Source organism: Pinus tabuliformis, chromosome Q (assembly GCF_031772625.1).
Source record: "Pinus tabuliformis cultivar Carrire ecotype Pingquan chromosome Q, CPIR1, whole genome shotgun sequence".
NCBI lineage: Eukaryota > Viridiplantae > Streptophyta > Pinopsida > Pinales > Pinaceae > Pinus > Pinus tabuliformis.
The window spans coordinates 1,341,191,910-1,341,211,653 of NC_142296.1; the positions used below are offsets into that span (position 1 = coordinate 1,341,191,910).

At 40.4% G+C, this 19,744-nt stretch overlaps 1 pseudogene; it reads right to left on the minus strand.

Annotated features, from left to right (window-relative positions):
* Window positions 1-478: 478 nt before the first annotated feature.
* The window catches only part of LOC149224822 (uncharacterized), a 123,740-nt pseudogene continuing 104,474 nt past the window's right edge, over window positions 479-19,744 (minus strand).

Below are 19,744 nucleotides of genomic sequence, written 5' to 3' on the forward strand. Positions count from 1 at the left end.
TCCTTCTAGATACTAGTCACTTACCGAGACTTTTTCAAGGGCTGCTTCTTCTCCCCAACCTTCTACTTTGTCATCTGGTTTATCTACATATACTATTTAGAGCATGATTTCGATGCTTAAAGCACTTATGACATCAGACCAACAAATTCACATGGTTTTTGGTAAATCAGGTAACCCCGACTGATGTTTATTACCAGCTTGGAGGGAAAACACCTTATCCTCCCCCTAGAGGACAACCTGTTCAGAGTTCACCACAGACCCCTATTCAAACACCTGTTTCACAACTAGTTCCAAGTTCTCCTCAGACACCTATTCCAGGAGTATCACAAACGACCGTTCTAGTAACCCCTCAAATATTTGTTCTTCAGACTACTCAGCTGACCATACCTCTTTGAAAGTCTTCAGTTGGTTTGGGTTTTATTTTTGAATCAAACTTTACTTGGTACTCCTTATCCTGGGATGAACACTATTTGGAATCCTACTTATACTCAACAATATGGTCCAGTTGCTCCACAAGTGCCACTTTATCAACCTGTTCAGCATATTGGACAAACTATTCCTCAAATACTTGTTCTAGGTATTGTCGTACTTGTCCAAACGTCTGTTAAGGGGATTCCTTAAAAAATTGTCCAACAACCTGTTCAAGGAATTCCTCAAACACCTTTTCAACAATCGATTCAATGACCTGTTCAGAGTTCACCACATACCCCTGTTCAAACACCTGTTTCGCAACTGGTTCCAAGTTCTCTTCAGACACCTATTCCAGGAGTATCACAAACGACCATTCCAGTAACCCCTCAAATATTTTTTCTTCAGACTACTCAGCTGACCATACCTCTTTGAAAGTCTTCAGTTGGTTTGGATTTTATTTTTGAGTCAAATGCTGCCAAGTGATTGTGTCGTGTCTTTGATATGTTGAAGAGAATTTCAACCTCAGTCAAATTACTTTGTCAGTCTTAGCATTCAGTTGTGTTGACCATCCCTGAGTCAGTCCTGGATTACTCCAAACTATTGTTCTTCAAAATTTGACATGAGTTTCGTGTCGTACGCCCTCCTGTAACTAGTGGCTTCCTATCGAATTCAACTCATTATCTAGGAAGTTTATCTAGAAACCTTCAGTACCTTGAGGTCTGCATGCCTTAATGGTAGGTTTCTCACCTTCAACGACAAGTTCTCATCATTGACCTTTGATCGAATGATTCTATGAATGTTCGACATCAACACATCTATTCAAACTTCATAGATTGTACTAGAAGTACCTTGAGAGCCATTATCATTATTAGTGATTTCTCTCACACTTTTTAATGGTTGATATAATTAACTGGTAATCAAGTGGTTTCTACCATGTTTGACATCGAGAAATTCACTCACATGAATAGATTCGTACTACGGATCGAGAGATGGAGATCAAGACCCTGGATCTAGTTTCATACCTCGAGGCTGCGTGGAGTTATTAAATATTCATCATTGTAAACATAGATCCATTGATGGTTGCATCCATACTATGTCATCTATTGACATGGATCTTCAGATGTATTTCCATACTGTGCTTTGAGACATTTATGTTTTGAGTATGGGAATGCCTACCTCAACGATGGTAATATATGTTTCATTGTAACATTTGTGTGATTGTTTCAGGTCTTCAATTGTAGTCTCTAACCCAAACCTTTGCATGATAAATCACTTCAATCATCAAAATATTTCTTCTGACTTTGCGCTTTAGGGGGAAATCTATTACACGTCATTTTGTCACATTAGGAAAATAACCATCGGTTTGGATATCTCGCTATCCACAAAAGTGTCCTGGAGCATTCCCCTGCAAAGTTTGGATCTAAATCATCCCAAAGGAAGTGGAATTTCTAGATCCTATGGTACAAAACCTTGATTTTGGTTAACTTCATAGTTCCCTAGTTTATTTCTGCGCATACCTAGAGAAGACCATTAATAGTTGCACACAAGTATGCAATGTCTTACACTATGACCTATGAATATGACTTAAAGTATGTAAAAATAAAAATTAAAGTCTAGAAGCATTGTTGGTAGCATCTATCCCAACCAATAAGCTTCAGATGGGTGCCTATTCAACACTGATCCCTCCCATAATGGAGTAACTCCCCTTCCTTTGTGGAACCTCTAGCCCACTAATAGTGGATCTCATCCCTTGGAGAATGGATCCAAAACTTCCCTTCGTTGGCCTATAAAGCTACTATAAGTTTGAGGATTAGGGGCGGACTGCTGGAAGTAGGTTTATGCTGTTGAGATTAGGTTGGAAGGATTTTATTGCAAGGGAGAGGGTTGGAGATTGTATAAGGGACTTGCAACATCAAGGCTATATGGTTGTAAGGATTTTCTCCAGTTTTATGAATATAAAGACAAATTTTCTTTCTCAATTACATCTTCATTGATTTAATTTGTAGGATTCCTTGATCAACTACATGGATTTTGGTGGCATATTGATCAGTTTATGATATATAATTGGTTAATCAATCCATTTATGTCTTTGGTTATATGTTGTATGCTTTAATCTGGTGTTTGTCTTTGTCTTTGCAGATCTCTTTCAAGATAGTATGGAGAAGATTTCGGGAGCGATGAGAGGACATATAGAGCATCGAGGAGTGAATGGTCGAAAGCTTTGAGGGACTTCATCAATCATTTCGTTAAATCAGTAAGATGCCTTTATCATTATATTTTCTTTTAGTCAACCAAGATCTAAAAAAATGTAGAAGTTCCTGTTTGTTTGTTACTAGGGTTCTTTGAAGTCTAGGGTGTCAAAAAGAGGGATAAGTCTACATAACACCCCCCACCCCTAGAAGCAGTATGATTGTATGGTCTAAGACAAAATTTATATTTGGAGAAAGACTCACTGGACTCAATAGCAGGGGTATCACCAAACTTGACTAAAGAAGCAATGGGACCCACAACTTGGGAGGAGGAAAACCCAAAGGACTTTGCATAAGATACCATTTGTAAATCCAAGCATATAGATCCACTATACTTTAAATAATAAAAACGTGCAATTATCAATAGAGAAAGGAAGGAAGAGAGTACCTGAAGCCATTTGTGAGAAATTCTCCTTATCTCCTTCCAAAACTTTACGTGGCAACCAATATAGGAGAAATAGTTGCCTCTTCATCATTCTGCAGTTGGAAATACTGAGAGGGGGGGGTCAATCAATATTCCTTAGCAATTAGCACTTTTAAATATTTTCAGAGCATTAGTTAATCTTTAATTATTATTACTTTTTATGCAGTAATAACACTAAATAAAAGAACACAAGAGGCACAAGAATTTTAGGTGGAAAACTCCCTCCAGGTAAAAAATCATCGAACGCTTTTCTAATAAATTCTTTAATCTTCAACTTCAACTGAAATGAAAACAACAAATCTCTAGAATTCTAAAAAAATATTCTTCTCTAGTTCCCACTGGAAGGACGCCCCAATGCCCTGGTTTCTTTAGTAATCAACTGAATGGATGCCTCAACACCCTAGCGAACCAAAACTTGCCCTAGAACCAACCTACCACCTTGAAGTGTTCACAGGCCCCAATCTATAGGCAACTTCATACACCTACCTAACCCCTCCCTTCCACCCTATAATGAATGAAATAAGACAAGACTGTGGATTCCCAAACCAAGGACAACAATCCAGGATACAAAAGATGTACAATGATTTTTGTGTACTTGACCAAATACCCAATCACTCTATGACTTGCAACCCAACCATGACATCATCCCAACAGTGACTCCAATACCTCCCAACACTGCCTCTTCGACTCTAGGCAGATTGACTCTTTTGCAATCTTTACAATGATGACTCTTTTACAACTTTACAATGATGACTCTTTTACAAATGAGTCTTTTACAATAAGGACTCTTTTATAAATGACTCATTTACAACTTTACAATGATGACTCTTCGCCTTAACAATACTTCACGATATCTAGATGGCTATCATGTCTTCAAGGATGTCCTGCTGCAATGCTTCCTTTGATTTGATACTTATGCTCTTGAATTCTTGCTTGATGTTGTACTTGAATTTTCTTCTACCTGCATGCAAAATTTGCCTGGTGAAACCAATCCCAAAACAAAAAAAAGTACCCTTCAACTTACCTCTGCCTTCAAAACACATGTAAGTGCATGATAATCAATAAATACAAATTAAAATTACAATGCGTACCTAAAGTGTGCTTGTCACTTTTGTTGTTGACTTGTTGCATCAGTAGACAAAGACTCCCACTCTTGATATAGGCCCAAACTCTATGAAAGACTATATCCTAGATATATACAATAAAAACTGATGACAGACCCTAGAATTGTGATGGACCAAGTTCTAAGTACAACAACAGAGAGCATTCTATCAACTATGACAAGAAAAGTAACATGAACTTACAACATCATATAGATTTAGCAGACTTGGTGTAGCATCAAGAATATGTAGCATCAAATGAGAATAGGACATCCGAAATGTGGTATCAAAACTAACTGTGACATATAGAGATAAAGAGATATAACCAAAACCCTGTATATACTTACGTTGTCCTGCAAAAACATATGTCAGAGATGATACTCAAAATTAAAATGTAAACAATAATGATAAATATCTTGTTGTAGGAGACTTACCCTTGACTGTTGATGTGTGGTCCTTACTACAATGATCCTTGAATGCATGTTTTTTCTTGCCTCTAGGAGCTCGATATTGAATCTGTTGAATTTATGTAATTTCAGATCTCTAGGGTCTAAAATTTTGTCCTGTGGTAGCCCTATAAGCCCTCTTTCCAAACCCACAGGTCTGATCAAGATTGGATTCTTCAAGCAAGAGTTATGCCCAATCTGCCATGATGGCCTGATTATAGACTAGTTCAATAGAGCGAACTTGTACGAAGTGCCATGTGTCACTATTGTGACCTTCGGCCTTGAAAACGATACCCAAAAACTACAGTCCATCCTCTTTCTGTCACTATTTACGAAATTTGAATCCAATGCTCAGAGTGAAATTTATAACGATTTTCCCAATGTCACCTGTTTGACATGGAATTCAGGAGCCTACAAAAACCCTAACTTCCTCAGATCATATCTCCGAAAATATAGTAAACCAAGATCTGAAATTCGGTCATAAGCTTCATCAAGATTTTGGCTCAAATGAATTTTAATTACATCTTCTGAAGCTTCACATAAATTTTTTTATAGCAAAAATCCCACAATGACCTGTTTGAAGCCACAAAATCCATACTAGAGGAGGATATGAGGGTCACTATTTATATAAATGTCTTGAATTGAGAGGGTCATCAACAAGTGAAATTTGGAGGGATTTTAGGAGCAAAAAAAAACATTATTAATTATTAACTATTCAACAACCACAACCAATTATGAGTGCCATGCCACAACCCCACAGGGTTTTAGCCCACTAACTGGGGTTATTAACTTCAAACACGAATATCTCTCAAACCGTGAAGAATTACATGGTGTGCCATATATCAACGGAAACATCTTGATGAGTAGAATCCATCTAGAATATCATTGACTCATAATAGAGTAGGTTGTCAAGTCAAACTTCCCATGCAAGATCGGGGTAGCCCTTGGTGCTGCTTGGGTTGACATCAATGGCAAGCACTAATCAACATTCTCCCCCTTTGGCATTGATGGAAACACAAGTACTCCCCCTACGATCATGGCAACTCTACCTACTTCCTTCTCTCTCCATTTGTCATCAATGGCAAAGGGTAACTCCCCCTAACAAACAGTCATCATGTCGATCTGTACACACCTCCACTCCCCTTTTCTACTTAGTTAGATAAGAGGAAGGTTCTAATGAGAACATGGGAGAATCCCAATCTTTTGGCGAAAATACTCAAATGCTTCACGAGGTAATGGTTTGGTAAATATGTTAGTAATTTTTTCCTTTGTGCCAACATATTCAAGCTTGATATTCTTTTCAGCGACCTTCTCTCTAACGAAATGATATTTTATCAGAATGTTCTTTGTTTTGGAATGCATCATAGGATTTTTGGAGATACTGATGGCACTGGTGTTATTGCAGAAGATGGGAATAGGCTCATCAAACTTAACTTGAATATATTGCAAGCTTTGCTTCATCCAGAGAACTTGAGTACAACAACTGTTGCCGCGATGTATTATACTTTCGTCGTGGATAACGAGATTGAAGACTGATTTTTACTTAACCATGAGACAAGGCAACCACCTAGATAGCACATTGCTCCATTGGTACTCTTACGATCGTCAACACTTCCTACCCAATATGCATCTATATAAGCTTGGATAACTAGATCATTTCCTTTATACCCTTAAGGTATCAAATAATTCTTTTGATGCCAATAATATGAGATTATTTTTGTGCTACTTGGAATCGTGCTACTTGTCCAATTGGCTGCATCACATCTGGCAGGGAGACTATCACATATAGGAGACTACCAATCATGGATCTATACAACCTTTGGTCCACATCCGTTGAAAAATATTCTTGTAACTTGTTACCATGGGGGTAAGGATAGGCTTGCAATCTTCCATCTTGAATTTATTTAGCATTTACTTGATGTACTTGATTTGATATATGAATATTCCTTGATCCCGCTGAGATATCTTGATAATCATTAGATTGTCTTGATCCACTTTCACATAGAGATTGCTTGCCAGTGCTTCCTTTCTTGAATATGTAATAATTCAACTATTCTTCTCCCTGTGAACATGTAATGAAACTGCCATCTTGTTCAAACTACCTGTCTGTTAATTGTAGATTTGTGTCATATAGTATTGCATAGACTCCTCATAGTCAAATTTCTAGGAGTCGATAAGCTGAATTGTTCAGAATAGTGTGTCATTTAACGGACTAGCTTGTCTCAAGTCATTAACAGAAGCAGTTGGTGATTCCTCACAATTCGTTACGAATCGTGAAAGCATAATTGTTGGGACCCTATTTCCTTCTTGCTTTTCTCGCTCATCTTGTACTTGTTCATCCTGTACCTGTTTTCCTTTCCAAACCTTATTATTCTCATGATCAAGCTTTTCATTCATGGTTGATTCCATCATGTACCTATAGTTACGAGCTATGTGTCCATAGTTATGACATTTGTAACATTCAATGTTATTCATAGAATATTCTGTTTGGTGTCTATCTCGTGATCCTACAAATTTGCTTCTAGGGTTTTGTCAATAATAGTTGTACCTGTCTAGAACTTCACAATCCCTAGCCATATGTCCAAAATTGTTACATTTGTAACATTCGACATCATCTATCAAATGATCAAATTTTTTGATATTATGCTGAGTTCTGGAATATCCATTTCTAAAGGATCTCCTGGAATTATATTCATTCCAAACATACATGCGACATTTTGCAGCTCTATGTCCAAACCTTCCATATGAATAACAATGACCATAAAAGATAGGTTGGTGCCTGGGAGGAAATATTCTTTGTGGAATTGTCTTCCAAGGTTCTTCTTGTGTGTCTTGATCTCTTGATTTAGCTAAGAGATCTATCTACTTGGTAGATTTTGCATATCCATCTTCTTTAATTGTCATAGAAGGACTCGACTTCTTTTTGAATTTTTCTTTGTAACCAAGACCAGTCTTGTCATTGTATGATCGTTGGTTGCTGATGAGGTCATCCAAAGTCTTTGAATTGTAGGCATATTTTTGAAATGTTTTTCTGTTTTTTACTTCCTTTCGTAGAGCAACTATTTCAGCTTCCAATGCTTCTCTTTCTTGAGAGATTCTTCAATTGACTTGTATTATTCAACCTTGATTTTAAGGTTGAGGACCTGTTCTCTTTCTGTCTTCAATTCGTCTTCAAGAGTGTTAAAATGCTTCTTTTCGGCCTTGGGCTCTTTGATAACCTTGATTACTTCATTTTGACATCCGACTTCAGTCATTTCTTCTTCTTCATCAGGTGCCTCTTGTTTATTGTGCTTGGCCATAAATAATACTCTTCCATTGAATTCTTCTTCGTTATCATTGTCTTCTTCGGATGAAGAACTATCTTCTTTGGAGAAGAAACTTTTCTTAAACCATTTATTCTTGCTTTGCTTGTTTAACTTCTTAGGACTTTTCTTCTCTTTCGTAACACCCTCATTTTTGTGAGGAATTTTGGCTGCAAAATTCCCAACCTCACCATAATCAAAACATATTAATGGAAGTTTACCTTTGAATTTTCCCATACCTATTCTCATTTTCCGCGTGAAGTAGGAAAATTCTTTATCTGAGAATTCTTCTTCATCTTCTTCCTTTTCCTCATCCTTACAATTGCAAGTTTTTGCTTTCGGAGCCTGCTTGTCCTTACTATTCTTCTTGGATGCGGCAAATGTTGTTTCTAAGTGAGATGTGCCATCCTCTTCTTCAATCCTCATTTCATATGCCATAATAATTCCATGAAATTCACCTATTCCGAGATTGGTTAGATTTGATCTATCTACCTTAGGGTTAAATCTCACTGGCAAGGTTCTGAGGATCTTTCAGAAAATAATTTTCGTTTCAACCGGTTCTCCCAAACCTTCCAATGTATTTGTTGTTTCATCAACATGCTGAAAGTATGCAACAATATATTCATCTTCCCTCATTTTGAGTTGCTCAAATTTTTCCCTGAAAATTTGAAGCTTTGCTTCTTTTACCTTTGAGTCACATGCATATATATTTTCAAGCTTACCCCAAACCTCTTTAGCAATTTTCAACTTAATGCCTTAAGATAAATAGATTTGATAAGCCCACTGATAATACGATATTTATCCTTTGCATCATTTACCATATTTTTCTTACCTTGTTCATCTTGGGTGAGTGTGAAGCCTTTGTCAATGATTTCCCATACTTCGTATCCTTGTGCCAGCAAATGAGCTTGCATTATCCCACTCCAAAGTGCATAATTATTTCCATTGAAAAAATGAACTCTATTCTTAGTATACTCCATGATCTCCTTCCAGTTGTTAGACTGCTATTGAAGGAACCAAGCTCTGATTCCAATTGTTGGAATTATTGAGAGGGGGAGTGAATCAGTATTCCTTCGAAATTAGCACTTTTAAATCTTTTCAGAGCATTAGTTAATCTTCAATTATTATTAATGTTTATGTAGTAATAACAATAAATAAAAGAACACAATAAGCACAAGAATTTTAGGTGGAAAACCCCCTCTGGGTAAAAACCCACCACACACTTTTCTAATAAATTCTTTAATCTTCAACCCCAACTGAAATGAAAGCAACAACTCTTTAGAATTCTAAAAAAACATTCTTCTCTAGTTCCCACTGGAAGGATGCCCCAATGCCCTAGTTTCTTTAGTAATCAACTGAATGGATGCCTCAACACCCTAGCGAACCATAACTCGCCCTAGCACCAACCTACCACCCTGAAGTGTTCACAGGCCCCAACCTATAGGCGACTTCATACACCTACCTAGCAATTCCCTTCCACCCTATAATGACTGAAATAAGACAAGACTGTGGATTCCCAAACCAGGGACAACAATCCACGATACAATAAGTTGTACAATGATTTTCATGTACTTGACCAAATAACCAATCACTCTGTGACCTGCAACCCAACCATGACATCATCCCAACAGTGAATCCTATACCTCCCAACACTGCCTCTTCGACTCTAGGAAAAATGACTCTTCTACAATCTTTACAATGATGAATCTTTTACAACTTTACGATGATGAATCTTTTATAAATGACTCTTTTACAACTTTAAAATGATGACTCTTGGCCTTAACAATACTTCACGATATCTGGATGGCTGTCATGTCTTCAAGGATGTCCCGCTGCAATGCTTCATTTGATTTGATACTTCTGCTCTTGAATTCTTGCTTGATGTTGTACTTGAATCTTCTTCTACCTGCATGCAAAATTTGCCCGGCGAAACCAATCCCAAAACAAAACAAAATACCCTTCAACTTACCTCTGCATGCAAAACACATGTAAGTGCATAATAGTGAATAAATACAAATTAAAATTACAATGCATACCTGAAGTGTGCTTGTCACTTTTGTTGTTGACTTGTTGCAGTAGTAGACAAATACTCCTACTCTTCATATAGGTCTGGACTCTATGTAAGACTATATCCTAAAGATATATACAATAAAAACTGATGATAGACCCTAGACTTGTGATGGACCAAGTTCTAAGTACAACAACAAAGACCATTCTATCAACTATGACAAGACATGTAACATGAACTTACAACATAATATAGAGTTAGAAGACTTGGTGTAGGATCAAGAATATGTAGCATCAAATGTGTAGTATCAAGAATAGCACATCCGAAATGTGGTATCAAAACTAACTGTGACATATAGGGACATAGAGATATAAACGAGACCTTGTATATAATTACATTGTCCTGCAAAAACATATGTCAGAGATGATACTCAAAATTCAAATGTAAACGCTAATGATACATACCTTGCTGTAGGAGACTTACCCTTGACTGTTGATGTGTGGTCCTTACCACAATGATCCTTGAATGCATGCTTTTTCTTTCCTTCTAGGAGCTTGATATTGAATCTGTTGTATCTATGTAATTTTGGATTTCCAGGGTATGAAAATTCATCCTGTGGTAGCCCTTTGAGTCCTCTTTCCAACCGCATAGGTTTGACCAATATTGGATTGTTCAAGAATGAGTTATGCCCAATCTCCCACGATGACCTGATTATAGACTAGTTCAGTAGAGCGAACTTGTATGAAGTGCCACGTGCCACTGTTGTGACCTTCGGCCCTAAAAACAATACCCAACAAACTATAGTCCATCCTCTTTTTGTCACCATTTACAAAATTTGAATCCAATGCTGAGAGAGAAAGTTATGACAATTTTCCCAACGTCACCTATTTGACATGGAATTCAAGAGCCTTTAAAAACCCTAACTTCCTCAGATCATATCTCCAAAAATATAGTGAACCAAGATCTGAAATTTGGTCACAAGGTTCATAAAGATTTCAGCTCAAGTGCTTTTTAATTTCATCTTGTGAATCTTCACAGAAACAAAGTTATAGAGAAAATTCCACAATGACCTGTTTTAAGCCACAAAATCCCTACTAGAGGAGGATATGAGGGTCACTATTTATATGAATGCCTTGAGTTGAGAAGGTCCTAAACAAGTGAATGTTGGAGGGATTTAGGAGAGAAACAAAACGTTATTAATTACTGACTATTCAATGACCACAACCAATTATGAGTGCCATGCCACAACCCCATAGTGTTTTAGCCCACCAACTGGGGTTACTAACTTCAAACACGAATATCTCTCAAGCAATGAAGAACTAAGCGGCGTGCCATATATCAATGGAAACATCTCAATGAGTAGAATCGATCTAGAAGATCCTTGACTCAGAATAGAGTAGGTTTTCAAGTCAAAATTCCCATGCAAGATCAGGGTAGCCACTGGTGGTGCTTGGGTTGACATTAATGACAACCACTGATCAACATTCTCCCCCTTTGGCATTGATGGAAGAACAAGTACTCCCCTTGTGATCATGACACCTCTTCCTACTGCCTTCTCTCCCCCTTTATCATCAATGGCAAAGGGCAACTCCCCTTGACAAAATGTCATCCTGCAGAACTGTACACACCTCCACTCCCCTTTTCTACTTATTTAGATAAGAGGAAGATTCTAATGATAACTTGGGAGAATCCCAGGCTTTTGGCGAAAATACGCAAATTCTTCACGAGGTAATGGTTTTGTAAAGATGTCAGCAATTTGTTCCGTTGTGCTAACATATTCAAGCTTGATATTCTTTTCGACGGCCTGCTCTCCAACGAAATGATATTTGATTGGAAGGTACTTTTGTTTTGGAATTGATCCGGATTTAAACAGTGATGCAAAAAATTACAGAGATAACCGTAAACACAGAGATGCAGTGGAAATAATACTTCATTTCATTAATGTAAAATACTGAAATATGCTTACAAATAACAATGGAAATAAACTAGCTAGGGCGATGGTAGCTTATCTCTAAGAAGAGATGTGGCGGTTACATGCCTCTGAACTGTGTTACAATGAGGCTCGAAGGCCTATTTATTGTTGAGAAATAATGGAAAACCCTAAACATCCAAAAACCTAACTCTAGAAGATGAAACGCCAAACTGTAGGCCCCGTTTGGGTAAATTGGTACATCAACTTCCCAGGGTTGTAACTTTGGCAAACGATCTCCTTTTGATGCGCACAGTATCTCGTTAGAAAGATCTATCCGAGAACTACAAATTTGGGAAGAGAAACATCAATCCGTGGACTTATGTTGCTCCCAGTTTTCCCAAAAAACATCGTTTATGGCCTCAAAATGGCTCCGAAAGTTCAGGACTCAAAAAACTGCTAAAAATAGTAAACTGTGCTACAATTAAGGAAACTGAAAAGCTGAAAGAAACAATGGTGGGGGTCCAAGTGGACTTGGTAGGTGGCCACCAATATCCACCCGGATCATTCCTCCCCCCTTAGGAAGCAATGTTCCCCATTGCGTTGAGTTCCTCCATGAGATGAGGAAACTTCTGCTGAACTTGGTCCCTGGTGAGCCACTTGCCTTGGTGAAGGAGTTGGCCTGCTTTGACAACTCGATACAATTGGATATTCTGCTGGAAAGTGTGCTTGATCTGGGTGTCCATGATCTGATCAGTTATAGCTTGTTCCATGCAATCTGGATTTAACTCTGTGGGTGTGAGCTATTCTGCAATGTCGAATGTGTCTAGTAATGGTGGAAAGTATGGCCGAAGGCGGTCCACATTGAACACTGGGTGCAGGCCAAGGAATGGGGGAATGCTGAGCTCAAATGCATTGTCTCCCACAACCTTGGTAATGGTGTAAGGACCATATCGGAGTGGTTTGAGTTTTCGATAGGCTCCGGTAAGGCGTTCCTTTTGCAAATGCAACCAGACTTTGTCGTCCACCTGAAACTTGTGTGGCACCCGATGTTGATCATGTCGCTGCTTGTACTTGGCATTTGATTTCTCCAGAATGTCATGGACCTACTGGCGAATATGTTGGATGTGCTTAATGAAGCTGTTTGCCTTATCTGTTTCGGACTGGACATGAGTCGAATCTGCGTGAGTAGCTACAAATGGCATGGCCACATCAATGGGACATAGTGGCTGGAATCCCAAGCCCACCTGAAAAGGGCTGTGGCTAGTCGAGCTATGGAGAGCCCGGTTGTAGCTGTGTTGAACATAGGGGAGGCTCTTGTCCCATGTGCGTGGATGCTTCGAGTTGTACATGCACAAAATGTGTACGATAATCCTGTTGAGAACCTCTGTCTGGCCATCAGTTTGAGGATGGAAGGCTGTGGACTTAGTGAGTTTGGTGTCGAGCATCGACCAAAGACTGGACCAAAATGTACTTAGGAACCTGCTGTCCTGATTTGAGATGATAGACTGTGGCATCCCAAAGTGACTTCTGCTGTGATATTCTTCTTGCAGGCAGCCATAATGGCCATCTTCGAGAACCTATCGACGACCATAAAAACATAGTCGTTTCTATGCTTAGTGGAAGGAAGGCCTGACATGTAATCCATGGAGATGGATTCCCAAGGTCGACTAGGGGTAGGTAATGGGGTATAGAGGCCTTGCTTCTTAATGGTCGATTTGGAAATGGCACAGGCAGTACATGATCTGATGTACTTCCTGACATCCTATCTAAGATTCGACCAATAGAAATACTTCTACAGTACTACCACCATTTTCTCGATCCCGAAATGTTCAGCAGCCCGATTGTAGTGTGCTTCCCAAATCATCTTGGCACGCTTGCTTGAAGGAACACAAAGGTGACCCAGGTGGCATAACAGGGCATCCTGGAGGTGAAAAGCTGGAACATGCTGACCCTCCAAGAGTGTCTGGTATGTGTGGTCGAATTCTTGGTCACTTTTGTAGAGAAGTAGCCAATCAGAAGTCTCGTGCCCACAAGAGATGAGCACAGTGGTTAACGCCATGATCGGTGGTCGATTGAGGCAATCTGCAACATTATTGGTGCTAACCTTCTTATACTTGATATTCAAATGGAACTATTGCAGGTATGTGGACCACTTCTGATGGTAATCATTCTGCAATTTCGCTTGGGTCTGTATGAACTGCAGGGGTCAGTGGTCTGTGTGGATGACTGTTTCCTTCTCCAAAATGTAATGCTTCCATTGTCGGTAGGCTTGCACAATGGACTACATCTCTTTGTCATAATTGGGATACTTCCAGATTGTGTCTGAAAGTGTCTCACTGTGATATGCAACTGGATGCCTGTGTTGAGTAAGGACTACCCTAATAGCATAGTCAGAGGCATCTGTCTCGACCTCAAATGGTTGTTGCAAGTTTGGTAATGCGAGCACTAGTGCCGTGCAGAGGCGATCTTTCAACTCTTTGAATGCCTTCTGTTGAGATTCAGACCAAAAGAATTTTGCTTTCGCTCCTCCCTTGGTGACTTGACTCAAGGGCCAAGTGATATGAGAAAATCCCAACACGAACCTGCGGTAGAAGTTGGCAAGACCTAGAAAGCTGCGGAGCTCTGTCAAAGTGGTTGGAGATGGCCAATCTCGAATGACTTGGATCTTGGATGGATCCACATGCACCCTCTGTTCATCAATAATGTATCCCAGATACTGAACCTGGGTCATGCCAAAAGTGCATTTCTCCAAATTGACACATAACTTCTGTTGCCGTAGTGTTTAGAGAACCTGTCGGATGTGGTGGAGGTGTTCTTCCCAACTCTGGCTGAAGATCAGGATGTCATCCAAGTATACTACTACAAATGAGTTGGTGAATGGCCACAAGATGTCATCCATTAGCCTCATGAAGGTTACAGGAGCATTTGTCAACCTGAAAGGCATAACCAACCATTCGAAAGGCCCTCCTTGGCTTTGAAGGCAGTTTTCCACACATCGGAGGGTTCGATTGGTACCTGGTGATATCGTGACTTCAAATCGATCTTGCTGAAATATTTTGCCCCCTTCAGTTGGTCTAAGAGGTCATCAATCCATGGGATCAGGTACCTATTACGGACAGTGATGTTGTTCAGGGCCCAATAGTTAATACAGAGTCTCCAAGTCCCATCCTTCTTCTGTACCAACATGATCAGGCTCCCACAAGGTGATGAAGTTCGAGGGATGTGGCCTTTCTGCAGCAGCTCCAGAATTTGCCTCTTGATTTCATCATTCTCTAGAATGGAGCACCGATAGATTGGTCCTCTGGGCAGCGGCGCACCTGGGGTCAGATCGATGGAGTGCTTGACCTGACAGTGCAGAGGAACCCCTGCGGGGGAGGTGAAGATGTCTTCATACTCCTCCACGACCTTGTCCATCTGTAGTTGTCGTGTGGAGGGGCCCTGTCTAGAGGTCATGGCCATCGTCTTCTTCTTTCCTTGAGAGTGTATCACCAGGAAAACAAATTTCACAGTTTTGGAAACGAGCTTACTGCATTGTTTTGCAGTAATCAAAGAGATGGCGGTAGGTGGTGCTACCTTCGGTATCCTGTACAAATTATTTCCTAAAGTAACAATAACAACAGAGGACCTTGATTCATACACAACATGTCGCTTCCACAAGTATGGTTGTCCTAATAATACATCACAAACTTCAAGGGGAGAAATGTCACAAAATACCTTATCCGTGAAGGGCTTGATGTTGTATGGAAGGCAACATTTCTGGCTCACGCGAAGATCTCGTCCTTGGTGAAGCCACTCGATGGTGTACGGTTGTGGATGTGCTGTGGTCGGTAAGCCCAGCCGCTTCACGGCCTCTACCGAAATGAGGTTCTTTTGGCTCCCCCTGTTGACAATGAACTATAGTGTGGAGCCCTTTACCCACATCTGGGAGTGGAAGAGACACTCCTCCTCCTCTGGATCTTCGGGTTCCTCCTTCTGCATCTTCGTGCTAGCAACGGTGGCATTCGGCTCCGCATCGATAATCTTCTTCCCTTTGTCATTCCCCTTGTCGGGTTCTGACTCAGAGTTGGAACATGCATCTGATTCTGAAACCTTTAGCTCGGCCACCAGTGACTGCATGGCTTGACACTCCCTTGTGTTGTGAGTGGAGCTCTTATGGAACTCACACCACTTTCCTGTGTCCTTTTTCAGCTTCACGGTGATGTTCTTTTCTTGCAACTTTGGCAGGTTGTCTTGGGCCACCCCACCTTGGCTTTGTCATTTGTTCTGCGGTTTGGGGGCACATTTCCCTTGCTTCGGATTCGTAGATCCAAAGTCTCGCTTCTTCTATTTAAACTTTTGCTCGACCTTGACGGCATATCGGCATGCCATGTCGAGCGAGGGGATGTTCAGGAATTCTATTTCTTCCTGGATGTACTTGTGCAGGCAACCTCGGTATTTGAGTACCAAATGTTGATTTGAATCTGTTAGTGTCGGTCATGATGCCCTCCATCAGTGATAAAAAAACTCTTTGCATATGCATAAGTAGGTGTCTCATCGATGTCAGTTTTGCATTCCATTAGGCATGCTATAAAACTGATGGAGGAGCTGGTCCTTGTTCCCTTCTTGGCTTTGCTGGATCAGGTCATATCAGTTAATGAACTTGTGTCACGCTTGTTTTGTTTTGTCTTGAAGTCCAAAGTCTTAGGTCTAGGGTTTCAGTCAAATGTCATTGCAAGATCATGAGTTAGAGGTCCATCGGTCCCCAGCAAGCCGGAAGGAGGTATGTAAATAATTTTCATCAGGTACAACTCATTTATACCTTGGATTTAAAAACCATGTTTTTAAAGCCAAGGTCATGTCAATTTTGCAAAAAACAAGGAAATTTTCAAAATTCTTCAAAATGCCGACAATAACCCTGGTCTCCTCGCCAGAGTCCATCAGATGGTCAACCTGCAAAAAGAACGGAGTTAAAGCACCCAAAAAGTCAAATTCAGGACAAAGCAAACTCAAAACAGTGTTAAAGAGAATGTCAAAACAAAACATTAGAAAGTGGGTTTGGTAAGTAAATTTTTTCAAATTGGGCTTATAAAGAGTTAAATTCCCTCTAAAACACCCTCATTGTGCATCTAAGAGCTTGCAAAGAAGAGTGAGAGGGCAAAGAAGGCGAAAGGAGGCGAATTGCAGAGAATTTGGGTCATTTTCAGGTGCGCGACCACTCAGGAGCTGTGCGCGACCAGTTGGGCAGTGCGCAACCAGTCAGCAGCTCCTCCGCAGTGTTAATTCCTAACGGGCGCGACCAGTCAGGTTGTGCGCGACCAGTCAAAGCCCGTGCGCGACTAGTCAAACTGTCTTCCACAAAACCACTTCAAATTTGCTCAATCGCCCTCTTGCTTGCTAAATTGATCGAGAGGCTGTTAGAGAAGGCAAACGAGGACAAGAGGTTGCTACGGAACATGAAGAATCACTATTGGGCGAGGATGCATGTTTGCAAGGCGAAAATGAAGATGTTCCAAAGGAGGTTGTCCGAGGCCCGTAAGAGGAAGAAGAAGACCAACCCGCTCCGTATCTTGGCCGAGGCCTCTCTCACTCACCATGATACTCATTAGCATCCTCCTAGCAGCAAAATCAAGAAATTTTGAGAGTTTTGAAGCATTTTTGGCATTTTTGGGTATTTTACAGGTTTTGGCCATTTGACTGGTCTCACCCCGCGCGCGACCGTACATGGGGGCAACTCAGAACGGGGAAAACTTTGCATTTTTGGAATTTTCATGCAAAAATACACTTGCCTATGGATGGGTTTCAGATTTTATGGAGATTTGGGCTTCCAAAAGCTCAAAATACATGCAATTTTTGACTTTCTGCCCCTATTTTGAGTTGTAGAAAGCTGTCTTGGGAGAAATGACTTTTGAGGGGTCAAATCAACTCCACATTCAGAAATTCCGGTGGGGTTGGAAAGTATACTCGTAGACCTTTCCAACGAGCTATCTTGCACCTGATTTGGACACCGGGAAGGCCCTCAAACAGAGCTGTGAATGTGCGCGACTAGTCAGAGTGATGTGCGCGACCAGTCAAGGAAATTTGCCTGTTTTGACCAGTTCGGCCAGCAAAACACTGTTTTCATCTTGGTTGAATTTTGAGGCATGTAAATGATGGATTTTTGTGTAATTTTCATAGCACTTAGATACTTTTACTCTCCTTGAACACTTCTAGAAGTTTCCTTGATGTAAATGGTAAATATTTAATGCATGGATAGGTTTCCTAGGTTTTAGAGGCAGTTTGTTTTGACTGCCTATTATCTAGTGCTCAGTTTAGAATTAGTTGAAACAGCTCCTAGGAAGCTGAGCTCGACCCCTAGAGGTGGGGAAAGGAGTTAGACCATCTATATTATGCCTTCTCTTACTCATTTTCATGGTTGGACTCTTGAGGGAGAAGCTCCTATTGTATATTTTACTGGTATCTCTGCAATTTGAGGAAAAGGAAGACCAGGGTTTTGCAGACATCATTGGGATTCTTGTGGACTTTTGTGTGGATGGTGTGTTCTCTTATTGTAATTGTAAGTGTGTTTATGTGTTCCATCCCTTTCTTTACTGCAGCTTATTAAACAAATGAAGTGATAAAGTTTGAATTCATGCTTGCCATGCTCGACTTTCAAATTTGTTTAATGTTTATGTTTTCCACTGTCTAGAGAGGATTCAAAGTCATTGTTTGCCCTCTTTAGCTTCTCTTTTTTATTCCTTGATCATCCATCTCAGCTAAAGGCATCAGCACAAACTCCTACCTTGCCCCAAAGACCCACCTGCAGAAACTGTGTCAAATCCCCGCACCCTAAAATTGCAGATCCTCAATTTGCCACCAAAAAACCCCAAAAACCCCCGAATCAACCCTCCTTATCAGTTTACTAGCCTAATATCAGTGTTCCTAATTGGGTCAGCTCATCCTATTGAAAGATCTACCGAGTTTGACCGGAGAGAGCCTTCTCATACCCCGTAGGGCTAGCTACGAGGTGAAATGGTTTGATGTTGCCTTGAAGGTTTACCTTCCTCAGCCTAGGGTGAAATCTCAAGCGCTAACAGAATCCTTGATACCCAACTTTGTGCGAAGGGTATGGAAAATATTGGCAAACTTCGGCACGTCTTGGTCCCTTCCCTGCCGCAGCGTGGTCCACTTTATGTATTGATCCTCATAGCTCCCGACAAGGTAGTACTGCTCCTTGATGGCATCCCGGAATTAATCCCAAGTGGGTGCGGCTAAAAATAGTGAGCCTGTACTTTCATCCTTCTGCTCGCAGTAGGTCTCCCACCAGTCCTTGACGTTGGGGCTGCTTTGAGAAGAGCGAAAATAATCTTTTCCTGACTGGAAAAATCATGAACAAAAAAATAACCCTCTAGTAGATTTAACCATTTATCGACGAAATTTGTGTCTATCTGACCCTCGAATATGGGGATTTCAAAATTAACTTGTACCTTAAATGGTGTGGCGTTTCCAGAGTAGCTGTTGGAAGCCGATGCGTCGCCCTTGGGTAGCCGCTGAAGGATCTGGGCAAAGTTGTCCATCATCGCATTCCTTTGTCGCTCGAGGGCTTATTCGAGCAAGATTTTGATGGGATCTCCTGTCTCCTCGTCTTTATTTTCATTCGCGATGGGAGGCCGTCGGGATTTGCGAGGCTGGTCTTGCAAAGGTTCGACCAGTTCAAGCCCTAACTCCTTATATCCCGACCTTGTTGGGGACATGCAAAGAAAAACAAAGAAAAAGTAGAGCGCTCTGATACCACTGATCCAGATTTAAACAGGAATGCAAAAAATTACAGAGATAACCATAAACACAGATATGCAGTGGAAATAATACTTCAATTCATTAATGTAAATACTGAAATATGATTACAAACAACAATGGAAATAAACCAGCTAGGGTGA